Consider the following 18,710-nt stretch of genomic DNA (forward strand, 5'->3'; position numbering starts at 1 on the left):
CTGAATCACCCTCGGCCTCCTGTCCCGGAGCCAGCTCTGGTCCTAGTTTCCTGTGGCTCCAAGAGAATCGGGCAATCCTGCAGAGAAGGGCCTGCTTGTGCAGCCGGTCACTGGCAACTAGAGGCCCCGGAAGTTACCGTGTCCTCATCCCAGCCCCGTGCAGACACCACACTAATATTTATTGTACTTACAACATTTATATATATTCCGCCTAAACCAATCCTGTTGTTCTAAGCGGATTACAAAAAGAATAACAAGATATAAAGCAATGCGCATACACATCTCAAGGCATAATCAACAGAATAAAACAATAACCGATAAACCTATAACAATTTAGCTTCAGTAAACAGCCAGGATTTCAGCTGCTTGCGAAAGAGCAAGCAGTGTTGCCAAGTGCCAGTGGGGAGTGCACATGTAGTCCAGAGCAGAACCGCATTAGCATTAGCATGGAAAAGGAAGTGGATTTAGCAAGGAGAGCAAACAGCAGCGAGTGCACTGTGGGGGTAATTTTCAAAACGGTTTACACATGTAAATATGACTACTATTGTAACAATTTTCAAAAGCCATTTACCTGCGTAAAGCGCACTTATGCAGGTAAATCCTATGGACAATTCAATGTTATATATAGTAGCAATTTTCAAAAGCCCACTTACATGCATAAAGTGCATTTACACATGTAAAACCCATTTTTAAGCGTGTAAATGCTTTTGAAAATCAGGCCCTGGGTGTGTACAGCTAGGGACAGGCAGCTCCACATCCAGAAACCTTCAGAAGCTTTGCTTTTTTTTTTTTATTTCTCTTTTCGCCCACCAAACCTGACACCCAAATGACTTCTGGACCGAGGCTGGCGGCGTGTGCGGTAGTTTCGACCTCCGGTCACCTGGCAGCGCTTCCAGCTCTGGGTCCCTTCTTCTAACAAACTTCTCCGGAGGAGCCGAGCACGCAACCCAGGGAGAAAATGCAGATCCGGAAAGTGCCCCGGGAGGAGGGGGGAGGGGGATTTGATAATCGCCCGGTGGAGCTCTGAGTCCGAATTGCAGAAATCAGGTTAGAATCATTGCCCCAGGGGGGGTAAGAGAAGCCCTACCCTCAGTCCCTTTAAAAGGAGCGAGGAACGACAGGGGGGGACTGGCCTTCTGCCTGCAGCACGGGTTTCTGCCTTCTAACAGGTTTTCCTTCCCTTGTAGGATCTCAGTTTCCTTTCCTTGCCCCTGGAGATGGAGTTTGGTGCACTTTGGCGAGGCTGCTGGAGCTTTTCCTTCTGTCGAGAGCTCACTCACTCACTCCAGCGCCTACGTCTCTATCTGCTCTTTCCAGCCGATTTCTTTTACAACCATTGCAACACTGTGATTATTATTATTATTATTTTTTCTTCATCCAGTGCAATCCATTTGGAGTGAGACAAACCGGTTAGGGCTGGAACGGCATGCAGATGAATAATTCAGCGGCAAAATAAATAATAATAATAATAATAATGCCCGACCCCTCCCCCCCCCCTAAAGAAAGTTGGTTGTTTTTTTTCAGAGCCTGTGGGCACTGTCAGCTTTCTTACCAACAATGCGTGTGCGCTGGGAAAATGTGTCCGAGCAGATGCAGCAGATACGAAGCCCTGTACTCTGCTGCCATCTTGGCAGGACAGCAAGAGTTACACGAGCAGGGAAGAAAAGCCGCTGCACCGAGAACACAATCATACGAGGCGATGCCTTTTCAACCGGACTGGCTTCCTCCGTTATTACTGCTCTGCACGGATAGCTGAGGATGCACATCCCCGTTCTTTAGCGTAAGGCTGAGTGCAAAAAAAAAAAAATGGACCCGAGCTCGGGATGTGCTCCTGCTTTCAGCCTTTGAAAGAGAGGAAAAGGTTTGCGCCTAACTTACTGCAAACTCCGCAGCAAACGTTTGGAGGGCCTGAAAGGAGGAAAAAGCAGCATTTTTTTTATTTTGTTTTGGTTTTTTCTGTACCGGCGGAAACTCCGGACCCCCACTGCACGCGCCCGATCTCTCCGCCGAGAAGGAGCCGTGGCGTTAAACTTCGCGCAGAGGCCGGACGCGCTTCTCATCCCCCCTGCAAAGGTGCGAGCGCTAAGGGGCGCGCAGATCGAGGGCCGCTGGAAATGAGAGAGGGTCAGAGGCCAGCGCCAGCCCCCAGGGGAAGGGGGAGATGAATTCTTTCACCGGTGAGAGCAGAGGAGCAGGAAGGCAAAAAAGAAAAGGCTTCAAAGGGGCCCATGTACTATCCTCCCCCCCCCTCCCCCCCCCCCTAGATACAAAATGGGATGGCAGGAGGAGGTGAAAAATCTTTAGCACACCATTTCCCAGGCCCAAAATCTGAAGGAAAAAATGTTAAGAGATGGATTTGGGTGCAAAAGATGCTGCTCTGACGCGCTAAACCTGGCATGAATGCGTTATGCAATGGGTAGCGCTTATTCCGATATTTTTTTTTTTTATAATGTGCATTTATTAACGTCCTAACCTACCTTTTGTTTTTTTGAGGGGGGAGGGGAAATCGAAAAGTTATAAATAAAGAGTCCCCGATCCGAAGTCACTTTGTGAGGTTGCACTTCCCAGTAACTTATAACCCAAGGCTGATCTCGGCGTCAGCTGAGCACCGACGGGAATAAAAGTTGGTTGCCGTTGCCAGCCTCAGAGAAGGCCTGGCGGAAAGTCGAGCCTATGCAGATGCCTTCCAGCCCGGCTCTTTCGTCCGGGACTGACTACGGCCTACCCGAGCCTTGCGCTCAGAGATCCCGGGGGGCTGCGCGCGCGGTGTCTGCTCCGCGCCCGCTCCCACATAGGTTAGTTCATTGCTTTATAAAGGAGAACATCCGCGCTGTGGTGCACTCATCCGACTCCCTGCGAAAAAGGCAATTCAGGGCACTTCTAGGCTAAGAAAAACAACAACCAAAAAAGGGGCTGCTATGTCCTTGGTGTCCTGCCTCTTAAATTAATATACAGGAGTTTGAAGGAAACAGCCTTTCTGGGCGAAACCTTAAGACCATGCTCTTTGTTCAATAAAATAATAATAATAATAAACAGTTTCCATTCGGCACGCTGTTAACTTAGACAAGGCATGAAATGGGACAGCAGCTCACAATTAATGCTCTGTGAAGAGAAGAAGAAGTCACTAAAGAACAGAGATTCTCAAATCCGACCATGGTTGTGTTTTCTTTTTTTTCCCTGAGTCTGGCAGCCGAGATAAAAACAAAGATACAGGCTTGATTTATGTTTGGCCTAGATTCGTTTCAGCACAGAGAAAACTGGGTCTAGAACAAGACCTGCTTCAGCGGTTACCTTAATCCTAGGTTGTTGTTGTTGTTCCTTTAAGTACATTTGCATAAATAATCCAAATTATTTATTCATTTCTTTCCTGCCCAGCTTTTTCCCTGCTCTGAGCAGGTCACAAAACATTTCATAAAAGAACAAAACAGCAGCGTCTGACAATCTGTCGAGCCGGTCTTTATATCCCGCGCTCTCTGGCCTGGATTTTCCATTCTGGCAGAGAATGGTGAATCCCGGCGGTAACGGGGGGCGGCAAAGGCCTGCGAAAACCGGCAGCCATCGCACCACCGCCGTGTTATCGCTGCCAGCTTTCGCACCCAATAGCGCCACCGTGAAAGGTGGCGCTATTGGGCGCCCACTGGTGACGATAATGGTGCTCACCTTATGGCCGCCGGCGAAGATACCGCCCGCCTCTGCCTCCTCCCTGCCCTGCCTCCTCCCCTCCCCGAGTCTGCCCCCAGCAAGCTATCGCACAAAAAGACTTTTCTGGTGCATAGGCTTAGAAAATGACCCCCAAAGTTTGAACTCCTGAGTCCGGGGGCTTCCCAGTTTATTTATTATACTGGCTGGCGAGAGTGACTCGGGCGAGTGCTTGCCACGACCTGCAAGGAGCTGTGGGCCGAGCCCGCTGGGCCGGCGCCTGGGTCTGTCCTGGGCCTTTGGCGTTTCTCATCGGCACGTGTGCGTGACGGGCTCCCAGCGATAAAGATCGCGCGTCCCTGGCGCGCGTAATCACCGAAGGCACTTTTATTGAGCACTGTCTGAAACGCGGGCTTGCCCAAAGCCATGGAGCCGGGGTGAGGATTAAACGGTGAGCAGGGCTGTCAGAAAGTCACGTTCACCGACCGCGGGGGGGGGGGAGGGCAGAGCCGGCTAAGGTGAGAGGTCATTAGGGACAGGGCAGCGGGGGGAATGTACGAAGCCCAAGTTAGGAGCCACCTTCGGCAATATTTAGAGCAAGTATTCATGCCTGGGCTCACTCTTCTAATACTGCCTTAGGTGACTGTGCAGGAAGAGCCCTCTCCGTACCTCATTAAACGTATTCCTTGCAGGACTGGGAAGTTCAAGCGTTTCCCTGGTGCCAGTCTGCGGAGGGTCCTAGGCAGAGCCTATTGACAGATCCAGGCGATTTGCAGCCGTCTATTTCGGTGGGAGCCGTTTACCGGGTGATTTACATTCATTTTAAGCAGCTGAGTCCAGGACAAAGACCCTGCCATTGACGTACTCTCTAAAGCACAGCCAAGCACAGAGGGGGGAACTGCAAGATTTGGGTTTTTCCCCCTCTTTTCTGGAGCTAAGGAAGGGTTAACCCAGAAGGAGCTCATTTGCCAGGCGGCTCCTGCCTTCATCGGAAGATAATGAACGGTGGGCTCCGTTAGCGGGGCTGCTCGGTCTGAGCCCGGCTGAACTCACTGCACTTGTGACTGGATTGTAAATCCCCCGTGGCCAGGGCGCAGTCCGTCGACCCGGTGAGAAAAAAAACCAAAAAAACATTTCTTGAATCCACTTCGCCGGCCCCCGGTGTTTTGCTCCACGAGACGTTTAATTGGCGAATAGCCCCCTCCCCCTCCCCTCGGTTAGCCCTCGCCCCCCTGCTCCTTCTGATTCCTGGGGAATAATTTAGAAGTTGAAAGCAGGAGGGAGGGGGAGGTGGGAGAAGCTGAGAGAAAGCAGCAGCAGTCCTTTTGCCTGGGATGCCCCCCAACCCCCCACCCTCAAGCAAAGGGACCCTCATTGAAATCCCGGGGCGCTGGGTTCCCCAGAAAGCGCGTTGTCCCTGAGCGCAGGCTGCTGCCCAGCGCGTTAAATTCTCCCGTCCGCTGGCGCCCCGTCCGCACTGCTGCTGCTGGACTGTGTGTGTGTGTCTGTCTGTCTGTCCGTGTGGCACTGTCTGTCCGTCCTTGCCGTACGTGCTTTGAGCTCACTGCACTTCTCTGGCCATCGGGAGTGCAGGTCAGCTCTGCCGAGTAAAAGAAAGATGACAACGAAAGAGACTGATTCGTTTCGGGAGGGAGATGCTTATTATTGAGAACACATTCCCTGTTGGTTCGCCTCTTCTGGGGTTGGGTTTTGGTGTTTTTTTTTTCCTATTTCATTGCACGGTACTTTTGTCCCTCTACACCTGAGCTGAATTTACTCAAAAGATTTACAGACCTTGCTGGCTCGGCTGAATCCTCGGGCAGCCTCTGCCAAATTATTGTCTCACGCAGTTGAGCTTTGACAGTGAAACGAAAAACCCAACTCGCAGTCCGCCTTCCCCTTTTCCAGTTTCCCTCCTGTTTTAAGTTTCTCTTGGGCCTCCTTCCTTGCTCCACCGCGGTGGATTAGGGGAGAAAATCCACAGGGATTCTCCCCCCCCCCCCCCCAGACATGGAAACCAGGACAAGTACTATATATATATATATATACACACACTCTCCAGGAAAAGAGGTCGATTAAAAGGGGGGAAAAAAAGGCAGAGCGACAAGGCTAAGTAACATCTCCACTGCTTTTATTTGAAAGGAGCAGAGAGAGGGCTGTCAGCAATGATACAGATATTGTACCAAAAAAAAGGCAGAGAACAAAAGGAGACAGACAAGAAACAGGCAAGCGATAGCTGAAGAATTTCCCCCCTAGTCCTGCTTTTTAAATCAATGGAAAATGGGGAGCGAGCAAACTGCACGCCCAGGCGGCAGACAGGTCGCCCAATTCCCCTCAAAATAGCTCGTGGCTGAGCTGAAATGCGGCGGCGCTTGCTTTGCGGAGCCGCAAACCCCGTGTGTGCAGGGCCTCTCTCTGCTCCTCGCCGGGGAAGCTGCGGGCACCTGAACCGCGGCCCAGAAATCCCCCCAGAGCTGGGGAAACTGCAAGCACCGTCCCCCTTCCCGGCTCCGACCCAGACTGGCGGTCACTTCTCCCCCGGTGCCTTGCACTTCCACTGGGTTCTCCTCTCCCGTCCTTTTCGGTGACCTCCCTCCACCCCCTTGCAGCTTGCGCTCCCTTCCCGCCTGGCTCGGAGCTCGGGGGAGGCCTGCCCCCCCCCCCCCTGAGATCGCCCCTCCGGTGCAGGGACCCGGGCAGTACCGGCGACGCCCGGCCGGGAGCTGAGCCGCCCGGGTTACTTGCAACCTCCCCCCCGAATTCTTTTGCGCGTCGGGGCCGAAATTCAAAAGAAGCCGGCGGAGAGGGTCAGGCGCCGAGGCGTTTGCAAGGGAAGCCCTGGGCCGGCGGATTCGGCAGGGGAGGGGTTAAAGCCGCGGCTCGGGCTCTCGGGAAGCCTGCACTCACTCACTGACTCTCGCACTCACTCTCGCACTCTCTCACTCACTCGCTGCCCGCCTTCCAAGCATTCTTCAGGCTGCGAGAGTGGGAGGGACCCGGGGAGGGAGAGGAGGAGAGGGAGAGGGAGAGGGCTCGACACTGTAAACATCTCCCTGGGGTGGCAGGCGGGGGGGAGGGGGAAGGCTCGCCGTACATTAGCAGGGAATAGTCCCAACCCGGGCATCATTACTGCCGAGCTCAGCCCGCCAGCGCACGACCGGCGGGAGGAGGAGGAGGGGGGGAGAGGACCCCGTTCACGCTCCGGAGCCCCCCAGCTCTCCCGGACTCCCCCTGCCTGCTGTAATCCGGAGCCAAGGCTTGCTGGGTTTTTCTTTTTTTTTCCTTTTCCTCCTCATCTCCCCCCACCCCCGGGAAGGAAGGAGACGGAGAGAGAGAGAGAGAGCGCGCGCAAGAAGAGGGGGGTGAGAAGTGGATGCGCTGGGATGCCGGAGCCGGGGGCTGCCAGCGGCGGCGGCGGGAGGAGGAGGTGGTGGAGGGGAGGATGATGCCACTGCCTCCTAGGGAAGGGGGAGGCAGCGCTCCGGAGAGCCAGGGGCAGCCTGCGGGGAAGGCGGCAGCAGCAGCAGCGGCACGGACGGCCGGGACTCGCCCGCTCGCCGGCTCCCGATCTCCCGCCCGCCGCGCCGTATAAGGAGGAGGAGGAGGACCGCGGATTCCGCCGCAGGGGCTGCAAAGTCGCCATCGCCCGGGAGAGCAACAGCCGGCCAGAAGCCAAAGTTTGCGTTTGTCCCCCTTCTTTCCGCGCGCTCCCTCCGTCTGGCTGTATTTCCCGATGCGCGTGCAGTGGGCGCACAAAGAGCGGATTATGCCCGGCGCCGGGAGAGGAGGACGCCCGCACCCTGCCAGGTAAGCAGCGCCCTCGGCGCCTTCCCTTCCCTTCCCGTCCCTGCTCCGATCCGGCGCACGGGAGGCAGAGTTCCCCCCTCCCCTCCTAATCCGGATCTGCTCCCACACTGCCAGGCTCGGGGACGCTTCCTTATTTCCGAGCTCTCTAAGCTTTGTTTTCTTTTCTGACCCCCCCCCCCCCCCCCCGTCCCCTCTGGGTTTTAATTCCCAGGGGCCGGGTTCGCGCTTTTGGTGCAAAGCTGCAGGTTTGGATGGGGGGTGGGGGGCAATGGATTGGAATAGAACCGGTGCCCACCCTGAGCCGAAATATCTGGGGCTGGAGCAGAAGGAGAAGGAGGATGCAGGTACAGAGAGGAAACCCAATTATTATTATTATTATCTTCGGTTATTACGATTATGAGGATTATGATTCCTACCAGGCTGGTGCTTTCGCCAGCTTCATCTAAAAAAGAGGGGGGGGGGGGGGCGGAGGTGGTGCCGGCGCACATCTAGCGAAGCAGGCAGGAGCCTTATTGAGGGGTAAAGGGGCAACCAGCCCAGAGAGGGCAGGGCAAAGCCAGGGGCTCCCAGAACCGAGGCAACAGGCGCTTTTAACCGGGGCCTCCCCAGCCGCTTTCTCCCGCAGCGGGGGGGGGGGGGGGGGGGGGGGGGGGGGGGGACCGGGGGCTAGGGATTGGGGGGAGGGGCGGCGCGCGCCTGCTTTCCCCATTGAAATCCTTTGCTAACGGGGATAGCGCGGTCCCTGGACTCGGTGGCCGGCGGGAAACCCTGGGACCCTGCCCGGGAAGGATCCCAGCTCGGGCAGCTCGGTAGCCCCCGTCCCGCAGATGAAGGAGCCCAGCCTGAGCCGGGCACTCGTGCAAGCCTCCTTTCTCCATTTACCTCGCTGCTCTCTCTCGCCTGACCTGCAGGATGCCCCCCCCCCCCCCCACCCCCTCTCGCTTAAAACGCCGATCCTGTGGGTTTGGAAGGGAAGGTTTTATCAGGGTGCAGGGGAGGAGGCCGGGCTGCCATCTGCAGGGGCTCCCTCCAGAAGGGCTGCCTCGCTGGAAGTCAAATTCATATTTTAATTACGGCTGTAAAACAGATGGAGCAGAGGCAGGAGCTGCAGGAGAAGCAGAATTTGCCCTTACGGGGTTGGTTTTTTTACAGTGAGCTCTTACCAGGGGGCTGACTGTATAAAGATCTCATTTATTACCAGCTGTAGGTATTGAACTGATTATTTTTTAAACTCTACATTAAGTCACATAGCAAACAAGTGAGGGGACAATGAACATTTTTTTTTTTTTGCTTCCAATCACCGGGCACAGCAGCAGTTTAAATGTTGAACGTAGGCGGGGAAGCCACGTACCCCCTCTGTAAGTTCAGGGTTTACATCTGAGCCCGCTTTTAAAATCAAAATGGGCTGGGGATTGCGATTTAAGACGAGGACCGGGCATGCAACGCATGAAGCGAGGGCGCGATTGAACTTCGGATATTGTGCAGTCTTTACAATCATGAGACAGAAAAGCAAGGTTATCACGTGAATCCTGCAAAGCTGCTTTTTAAAAACATGACGACCATTCCGTCCGAACTGCACGAGCCCCCCCGGTTCCTTCCATCACTTTCTTTAGACTTTGTTTCCCCACTGCCAGGCACCGCTTCTCAAACCTGGTCCATTAGTGACCTCTATGGGAGCCGCGCAGTCCTGCCCAGCGGAGGCTGCAGCGCGCCTTCCCCACGCCTGGCGTTCACGTGCAAGGCTGCCAGCCTGCCGGGTCTCCAGTCCAGGAATTGATGGCTTAGGGGGACTTTATAAAAAGTGTGGGCAGCAGGTACCGGCCAGCAGGCTAACGCCGCGGGAACCGCAGGGTCGGAGTTAGGGGCTGCAGCAGCCCAGGCACTGGGGGGGGGGGGGGGGAGAGGGGGGCTGTTAGCTCCCAGCAGAGAGCGGCAGGCATTTCACGCGATCTGGAGGGCTGATGGATACAAATCACTGTTCATTTCCATAGCAAGGGAGGATGAGACTTTTCACAATTTCTTACCGAGAGAAACCCCCCCCCCCCCTTTCAGATCCGGTCTGGGGGCAGAGCTGCGAATCTGTCCTCTCCCCCCAAAGCACAGGCTCTCTTCTTCTCCACTTCTGTCACGGCAGCAGGTTCCCTTTACCCTTTCATCTTCCTAATTTTTTTTTTGGGGGGGGGGGGTTTGTGTGTGTGTGTGAGGGGGGGGGGGGACACATGAAGGCCCCAGCCTACTTTTTTTTTTTTCCTTTTTGGCGTTGCTGTCAGGATCTGTTTCGGGACTCCTGAACGGAAACTTTCTAAAGACGTCTTTTAAAGTCACAAGGTCGTGCCTTCTTCTCCCCCCTAAAGTCACCAGGCGGTGAAATCCTGGCAGGTGGGGGCAGTCTGAGCTCTGCTGCTGGCACCTCCAGATCCCCCCTGCCCTCAGGCTTTCAGAAAATGTGCCCGGCTCGCCAAGAGCTCACACAACACAACACAACACAGCACAAGACAAGACAACACATTACAACACAAGACAAGACAAGATAACACAACACAACACAACACATCACAAGACAACACAAGACAAGACAACACATCACAACATAAGACATCACAAGACAACACAGCACAAGACAAGACAACACATCACAACACAAGACAAGACAAGATAACACAACACATCACAAGACAACACAACACAAGACAACACATCACAACATAAGACAACACAAGACAAGATAACACAACACATCACAAGACAACACAACACAAGACAACACATCACAACATAAGACAACACAACACAAGACAAGACAAGCTGCAGCCAAACATCTGAGAGCTCTAGACTGGGAAAGATGACGGTGATGGAAAGGAAATGGTGCTTAAGAATGGAGGAGGCTCTTCGGGGGTCTCCGGGAGAGGCAGGCGGCGCTCATTTCTGTAGCTGAATGCCCCCTGTATGACTGCCTGCTCTCAGCAGGGGGGCAACGTGCAAACCCCGGGCGCCACACTGGCAAACTCTTATTTTGTCGACTGCTGTGCTATGCTTAGCCCGACGTGCAAAGCTGGGTGATCGGAGGGCAGGTCTGAAGGGGGGAAAACCTTATTTACATTAAAAAAAACCCAAAACAAAACAGTTTATTACCAACCCCCCCCCCAAAAAAAAAAAACCCCAAACAAACCAAAAACCAAAGAGCAAGAACATTATCTGAGATAATTTAAAATCCCTATTCAAGAGCCATTTGTTTAACTCGCAGTTGTTCTGCTTTCACAATACTGAATATTTTTCTCTTTAAACGTATTTGCAGAATGTTACAATTTCCTTTGGGAGTTCTTTTTTTTCTCACTCCTAATGATAATTTGACTTGATACAGGGTGATTTTCCCCTCGTTCTTTACGGGAAAGTGCTTATCCTGTGGCAGTCGCACTCGGTAGATCTGAGATTGCACAGCATTTCCAGTCCGAAAGAATTCGGGTGCAGCTTGCAGCTCGTGCTTCCTTGCTGTACTGCTCCGGAGAACACCGGGTTTGTTCCAGGGGCAAAACATAATAACCTACTGCGGCTCCCGTACACCAGGGGCCATCGGCAGAGTCCTCTAGCCAACCCAGCTTAGCCCAAAGTCATTTCGAATTCATTTTAGTGATTGGCTTTTAACTGAAGACGTAGGTGGATTCCTGATGGAAGTGCATTGTCTCACCCAGGCAATAAATCAGTATCTATGCATCCTGCTGTTTCTAACATATTCCATAAAGCTCCTCTTTCACCCGTAGTCCTGGCAATGCCAGTTTGCCTAGGCTATTTGGACTCTCCCTTGGGCTTACTTTCAGGATTTTTCTTCCTTTTATCTCAAAATAAATATATTTTATGTATATATAAAAAAAAATTAAAGGTGTTCCCCTTTTATATTTTTCAAAAATGTTCTTCTTTCCCCTTGTCATTCCTCATCTGTTTAAGGCTGGGAATTTCTGATGATAAACCGTACGGGAGCACCCTGCCTCTCACTTAGTTGTACATGGTTAAATAAGACCTTGAAAAAAAACATAACAGTGAGAAAGGAGAAGATGAATTTTATTAGTTTTATTTATCCTAACTCCTCACTAAAGTATTTTTATCCGACTATTCCTTTAAGCATTATTTTTAATTAAAAAGGAAGTTCATGCCCTTGCAATTAAGTCATTCATTCATGTTAAAATAGACATTTAGGTGCCTAATATGTACAAATGACCTTCAATAAGGCTCCATTTTACAAGTGAAATCATAATATCATGCAAATTTTATGCACAATTTAGTTATATCTGAAGAGATATGGCTTACCCCCCCCCCCCCCCCCCCTCCCTGCCTCCCCTCCCCCCCCAGTCTGGCACTAAGCATATCAATATCTTTAATTAACCCTGTGCTGGGTAGCTGTTTTTGTTTTCATAAGAAAATACAGAGCATATGGCGAGTGCCTAACAACAGACTTAGAATTACAGAACAGGAGCATCACAGGAAATATGGTCCTCCTGGCTTGTAAGGTCAAAGATCCCTTCCATAATTATCAATTATTTGTCGCATCTTCTGCCGTCAGAGCAATGGGACCATTTATCACCACTTGGTTTTGTTTAGAATGCTACAGTCATGAGCGCAGATCAGAACAGCCTTTTCCTACGCAGAATCAAAGGCTGACAAACGGGGTTCAGCTGAGACTTTTTTTTTTTTAACCAAAACGGCTTAGTACATTGCCAGCAAGCTTTGGAAAGCGACGTTCCCTTCTTCTGGTCTGTGCACGAAGTTGCCCGCAGCTCTCCAAAACTAGTCACAAACGTATTCGTTTAGCTCACAAAAAAAAAAAAAAAAGCTTTCTCCCAGACCCCTTTGTATTTCTATTCATACAAGTGGAAACCACTCTACCTTCTTTTATAAAACAGAAAGTTTGATATTTTGGGATGCTGGGAGAGGGTTGCCCAAGATCTGCCAGGTCCCCATCCCTCCCCCCGCCATTTCATCCGGAGTTGACAGGCCACTAAAATGTTCCAGGTGTGGCCACAGGAGGAAACCCCATTCCTGTACAGAGGGCCGCCTGCAGATTCCCCAGGATGTCCTCAGAAATCCTGGCATTTTCTCACTGGTAAGGAGGCATAAGAGCTTAGAAAAGCCAAGCTCTTTAATAACTGATAAATTGCATTCTGTCTGCGTTGCACTGGAATTCATGGGCTATTAAATTCCTAACTGTAGCTAATGATTTATTTTGCTAGTTTCTAGAAATGAGTTATATGTAAAGTATATATATATATATATATATATATACATATAACGATATAAATACTTATCCCTAGTGTAAATCAACACGAATGTTCTTTATACAGGGCTCCTAGTGTTTGGTTTTCAGATGGCAGAAATGACTTTGGATCAGTGCTTCGGGGAATTCAGTGTGACGACATCCCAGCAGAAAATCACAAATTAGTTTTGAGGTCTTTTGGTCTCGTCCCTCTCTTAAGTAAAATAATTAAGCATGGAGGAAGGGAAGTGACATGCCCTTGTCCCCCATGTTGGAGAGGGTTCTTCTTGGGTGGTGATCTCGCTGAGCAGATTTTTCTTATTCAAGACACTTTGAACTAAGCAGAGGGAACTGGAAGGAGGCTGATGAGGGGGTGTATTTATTTATTTATTTATTTATTTTTAATTTTTATATACCGAAGTTCTTGTGGGAATTACAAATCACTCCGGTTTACAAAAAACGATGAACTGCCCAACAGCGGATGGGGGCTTTACATAGAACTGTAGAACATAAGGAACAATAAAACCGGATGTCAATTTAACATAGTAATAATAAATATAATATAATATAATATGTACATACAATTTAACTATTTAACGTAGTAGAGATGACCTGTCAAATCTACCATATAGATACAATAAGAGTAATATAGTGAACTTATGGATTCAAAAATTGATTGAGCAGTTGTGGAGTCCTGATAGTAGGAATTGGTGAGATGTCGATAATTTAGGGATACTATTATTTAGGAAGTCCTCTTGTCTAAGTATCATTGAGAATCTGGGAAGGCTTGTTGGAAAAGCCAGGTCTTCAGTCTTTTTTTGAACTCTTGATGACTGGGTTCTAGTCTGAGAAGGGTAATTGTCAATACAGAGAAGGAATTGGAATCCTACCCACCATCTGTGTCCTAGACGTTTTGTTTTTTTTTTTCTCAGCATGGTTTTATTTTGTCATTGTGGCTTTTATCTTTGGTGTATTTTTATAGTTATTTATGTATGACTGCCCCTGCTGGTTTTTATCTTCACACTGCTCTTTAGGTTGGTTGTTTTTGTTTTTTTTTCTCTATAAACAGTAATTCAAATATAAGACCAAGAAACCAAGTCTTACCTACCAGTTTGCATTCACACTGGATCTCAAGGTGTTAAAAGTGCAGCCACTTGAAGCCAGCCAAAGGGAAGTATTAACAAATCAAAGTAGTTTCAGAAGCAATCAATGCGCAATTTAGCGGACATGAAAAATTGGTGCTTACTTCCAGAAGCCTTTCTGCCTTCCTGCGCTTGCAACAGAACTCTTTCATTTAATAGAAGGCCCCCAAGTGATTCTTCTTACTGTTCCCATTTCTTGAATATTGCCAGCATCCTGGAAGATTCGCCGCTATCACCCTGGTGCATGCAGGTCGAATGGCCGAGCAGCAGGCCAGGACAAATCCTGAAAGAAGGCACACGTGAGATGATAATCTCCAGCACACAGGGAAGAGAACATGCCTGAGAAGGGTAATTGTCAATACAGAGAAGGAATTGGAATCCTACCCACCATCTGTGTCCTAGACGTTTTGTTTTTTTTTTTCTCAGCATGGTTTTATTTTTGTCATTGTGGCTTTTATCTTTGGTGTATTTTTATAGTTATTTATTTATTTATTTTTTTTTTTAGAATTACTGTAAACATATTTCACGAGCTCACCTGAGTTAGAGAAGTCATTGCTAGAGGCCAGCTGAAGCTTTTATTTTCCCTGAAAATAGGCACTTACAGAAAATAATTTCTAGAGTTTGGGCCAATGGAAGAACAGAGGTTTGCCCCAAACAATCAACTTAGTATAACTACTGTCTCAAAAAGTTCCCTGAGAGCTTTAGCTTCCACAGAGTCAGCAGATCCTCTGTGTGAATGATCAGGCATAGCCACGGATAATTATATCCCACAGCAGAAGAAAGGTAGGAAGCATGACTGTGCTGAAGGAAGCTGCTAGAGGCTTCTGAGAGCCCCTCATTAAATTATTTAATTACAACAAGGAGTACATTTTTTTTTTTTTTTTGCCGAGTGGAGTGGAGCTGTGAAGGGCCCCTCGATAAGAAACTAGAAGCACCTCACTGACAGAAAACAAAAAAAACAAACTGTGTCCCAAGATGCTGTGGAAAGCAGTGTTAACGGCTTGTTCAAAATCCCCGAGCAAGGTGGTTGGACTTCTGGCTTCCCAGGTAACATAGCTCTGTGGTCTTGCCATGAGGCTGCACTGCCAGCCCCAAAGATATCTGTCTTAAATCAACACTTGAACTACACAAAAACAAAAAAAGGCCGGAACCAGCCCTAATCTTTAGGGTGGACCTTCAGTCTGCAAATTTTCAGACTGAAAGACATTTTAAGACAAGAGCTCCACCAACGCAGCCATACGACTGCTTTTATATCCTGCCCAATCAATAATGCATGGCTGCGGTCTCTCCCATAAACCAGGATTATTGTACTTCTAGAGAAAACATATTAAAGCACTATATCTTTTCAACCCAGCAGCATGCAGCGTTCCTTTAGCTGTCAAGGGGCAGAAGGGCTGATTATGGTTAGTACTAACCCTGACACGTCCCTTATCACCAGTGCACTTTTTGCTGTTGCTGGATACCGTGGTGGCTCCCGCTGTCGGGGAATAAACCTTCCAAGCACACATGAGATGCTGCTGTGTGGCTGCCTTCGCCACCATTCGAAACGTCCTCTTTATGGAATATGTTGAGACCGAACACGACTTTTCACTGTGTGTGATGCATGTTTCTCGATATCTCAGATTTAATTGTGCAGTATTATCTGGAAAGCTTCTCTGCCATCATTCTGGTGTTTTTCCTTTCCTGAATGAATTGACTACTCATCTCTCTGTCACATAGCCTTGTGTGATATAGGCAGGTCGGTGTAATCACAGCTGACTGAATGGGGGGGGGGGGGGGGAGGGGGAGAGATGATTATTTCTCCTTCTCCATCTTCCAGTTGTGTCTCCGTTTCTCCCCATGCTCTCCCTTCTCCTGAACTGGCGGCATCTGTTGATGACGGTAGATTGTGTTTTGCTCTTACAGTTTATTGCTTCCTGCCAGTCATGCATTATCCTCTGTCTCGTTAAACTATTGCTGCATTAGAGAGAGAGAGAGAGACCTTCTTACTGAGCTGCAGAGGACGCTGTGCATATCAGTATACTAAGCTTGCGGCGTATCTAGCTGGTACATGGGGGTATGCCTTGTTTTTTGCCTTTGGAATTGGGTTGTATGTGGAAAGTTTATTGTTTCCGGTGTTTATTATGCTGTGCTTTTCGTTTGTTTTACATTTTTGTATTTACGTTTGTAAATTCCCTAGGACCTGTTTGGAGAGGCAATGCAGGACATGTAATACATAAACTAAATATTATTCATTGGAACGCCAGGGCCCAAGATAAGAGACTGTGGCTCTTCCTTTCCTCCTTAGGGGTCTTGATGTGCAGAAGGTTGTTTTCCCATTCCCTGTCTCTGAGGAAAATGTTTATGAGTACATTTTCAAAGGACTTTTGGCTGTAAAACTAGCGTATCTGCATGTAAGTAGCATGTTCTCATGGATATGTTATTTTATCAATGTCAAGAGTACGCGTGTGTTTTCCGTTTCATGCGTACATTTTACCAGTGGGGGAAAAGGATGCACTAGGGAACTGCACACAGTAGTTGCTGTTTCAGAAGAGATAAACTCGTACCCATTACCAAACTCATTCCTAAACTTTTACGCCTTCTAATTGACTTGTGCAAAGGAAATCAGATTTTGTTTGTTGTCTCCAGTTTTTGGATGGGAGGTCTAGGTGAACTGGTGGTGGTGGACGGGAGGGGTGTGAGGGTTAAGTGTTGGAGGGTTTAGGTGAACTGGAGAAGGACTGGTTGAACGGCACAGGTACTGGTGAACTAGTGATTTTCAAACAAGAAAGTATTTTCAAAACAGTATTCCTGCAAACTTTATAAAATACCTGCCTGTGCATGTAAATTAGGATTATTATTTGTATATGTTTTTTTTTATGCATCTAAAATACACGCGCGCATGTTTTTCAAATAGAGGAAAAAAAAAAGTGTGTTCTTGCATTGGAAATATTTGTGCATACTTTTATAGCAGAAAAACATGATGTTTTATAAACTGCAGTTCCTGCTGCACGGTTTATAAAATGCTAAGATAAATCTCCACCCATCCACTTACGCATGCAAATCCAGTACCGCGCAAATAGCTTTGAAAGTTAGGCTTTGCGTCCATAGGACCATGAATGGAGCACATTTAGGTGTATTTGAAAATTTAAGGGACTCTCCAAACATTATTATGCTTTCTTATTTACAGATGGGCAGACTGAGAGAGAAAATAACTTGTTCATAATCACACAGGGACAGAGGCAAGAAGTGAAATTAGAAGTGAGGCCCATGGAGGCAAAGTGAGAGTCAGAGAGGATTTAAAGGCACAAGCTCCTGCCTGCTGTGCCTTCACTTTCATCTCCATTACAACAGAACAGATCATTTTCAGACATCGCATTTAATAAAAATCTTAACATGAGAATGCACAGCACATCACTTGCAAAAAAAAAAAAAAAAATTTGGGTATTTCTGCATGTGGCAATTAGTCGGTGAAATAGAAATTGAACGGGTAAATGTCAGCCATTTCACTCTGATTACTGCATCCTACCTGTGCCTCATTTCCAATGAATTGGCTTTAAAAAGTAGCTGATCTCATTTTATAGGTAATAACTGGTGCTCCAAACTCCCTGAGAACTGCTTTGGACTTTCTTCCACCCTAAATACCTATTTGGCTTTTTCCAATGACAAAAGAAGAGCAGGGGCCGTGTTGATTAGAAGACAATTCAGCTGCAGGAAGCCTTATTGCCATTCAGTGTTAAGCTTAAATATGCCTCTTACCAGGGATGTTTCCACTTTCTAAATAAATGAGTCTTGTTGTCAAGCTAAAGCTTTTATTATTTTTTTGCATTTTGTCTTTATTTTGTCTTTCTGCTAATGGTGGAATGCGCGAGAGGAATGTTTAAAGATGGGTCAGGCCTGTTGCATTTTTCATGCCGGTTGTGACGAGAAAAGTGATCTGTACCACACCGAGTGCCTGCAGATGTTACTCGTGGCCACTGCAGCAGAGATGTCAGCTGGAAACAGACCCTGTGCCGGGGATGGTCATAACATGCAGGTTTTGAAGCTGATGGCCTTTAACCTGGGGGTTAAACTTTTCCCACCATAACGAAGTTTGCGAGCTTGGCAAAAGTCTGAGACCAAGAAGTAACTTTTCTGCCTTTCATGGAGTACGTCCCAGGATTTCTGGGGTTGGGTTCTCTTTCTAGCTTCCGAGGAGCCCAGGAAGCTTGCATTTCACCTCTGACGGTGGAGGAGCTTCCCTTCCTGCGGATTTCACTTTCAGCCCCCAGCGCTGGGAACGAACTTCGGGACAGCAAAGAGGAATTGTTTCAGAACCCCGTTTTTTGAGTCTGCAAATTCATTCTTCTAAGGCTTTCGTGTTCTCTCTGTGCCTCAGAGGGAGGAAATGAAAGGCAAACAAACCTGGCGCGCTCTGAAAGTTCTAGAAACAGAGGCAAGTCTTACAAGCGAGGCTGTTAAAGTTTTTTGTTTTGGAGACCCGTGAACTGAAAAAACTCAGAAGACATCAGAAGAAAAAGGTAGAAAAGATTAAAAGTCGGCAGAAAAGGACCACTGGCCCCCCCCCCGGTGCCTGCTCTCTGCCCCCTCCAGCACTGGGATCCTCCTCGACCCTGTTCCGTGCAAGCTCGGAGTCTGACCCTGGCTGGGTGCCTGTAACGTGTGCTGGAGCCTCTCAGTGGAACCGTGTTTTTCTCACCTTATAATCCTATTTCCCTCTAACTTTAGAAGTTATTCTTGGCTGTTATTGGGACGCTATCAATTGAATGGAGCTCTGTTCGGACCCCTTCCCTCCCTCACCTTTCCTGAAGGAAGAAAAGTAGGGTTGCTGCGGTCACCATGCACCTATGTCTGTTTGAATTCCTAATAACTTGTGTTTGATGTCCTACCCAGACCAG

The 18,710-nt window shown here is 48.8% G+C and overlaps 1 protein-coding gene across 1 annotated transcript in view; it reads left to right on the forward strand.

Annotated features, from left to right (window-relative positions):
• The first annotated feature begins 6,749 nt into the window (after positions 1-6,749).
• Positions 6,750-18,710, forward strand: part of FLRT2 (fibronectin leucine rich transmembrane protein 2) — a 92,501-nt gene continuing 80,540 nt past the window's right edge. Inside the window, exon 1 of the mRNA XM_029597723.1 lies at positions 6,750-7,446. The gene's annotated coding sequence lies outside the window, so the exon portion shown is untranslated. The remainder of the gene's footprint in view (positions 7,447-18,710) is intronic.

This window comes from Rhinatrema bivittatum, chromosome 4 (assembly GCF_901001135.1).
Source record: "Rhinatrema bivittatum chromosome 4, aRhiBiv1.1, whole genome shotgun sequence".
In the NCBI taxonomy this organism is placed as follows: domain Eukaryota; kingdom Metazoa; phylum Chordata; class Amphibia; order Gymnophiona; family Rhinatrematidae; genus Rhinatrema; species Rhinatrema bivittatum.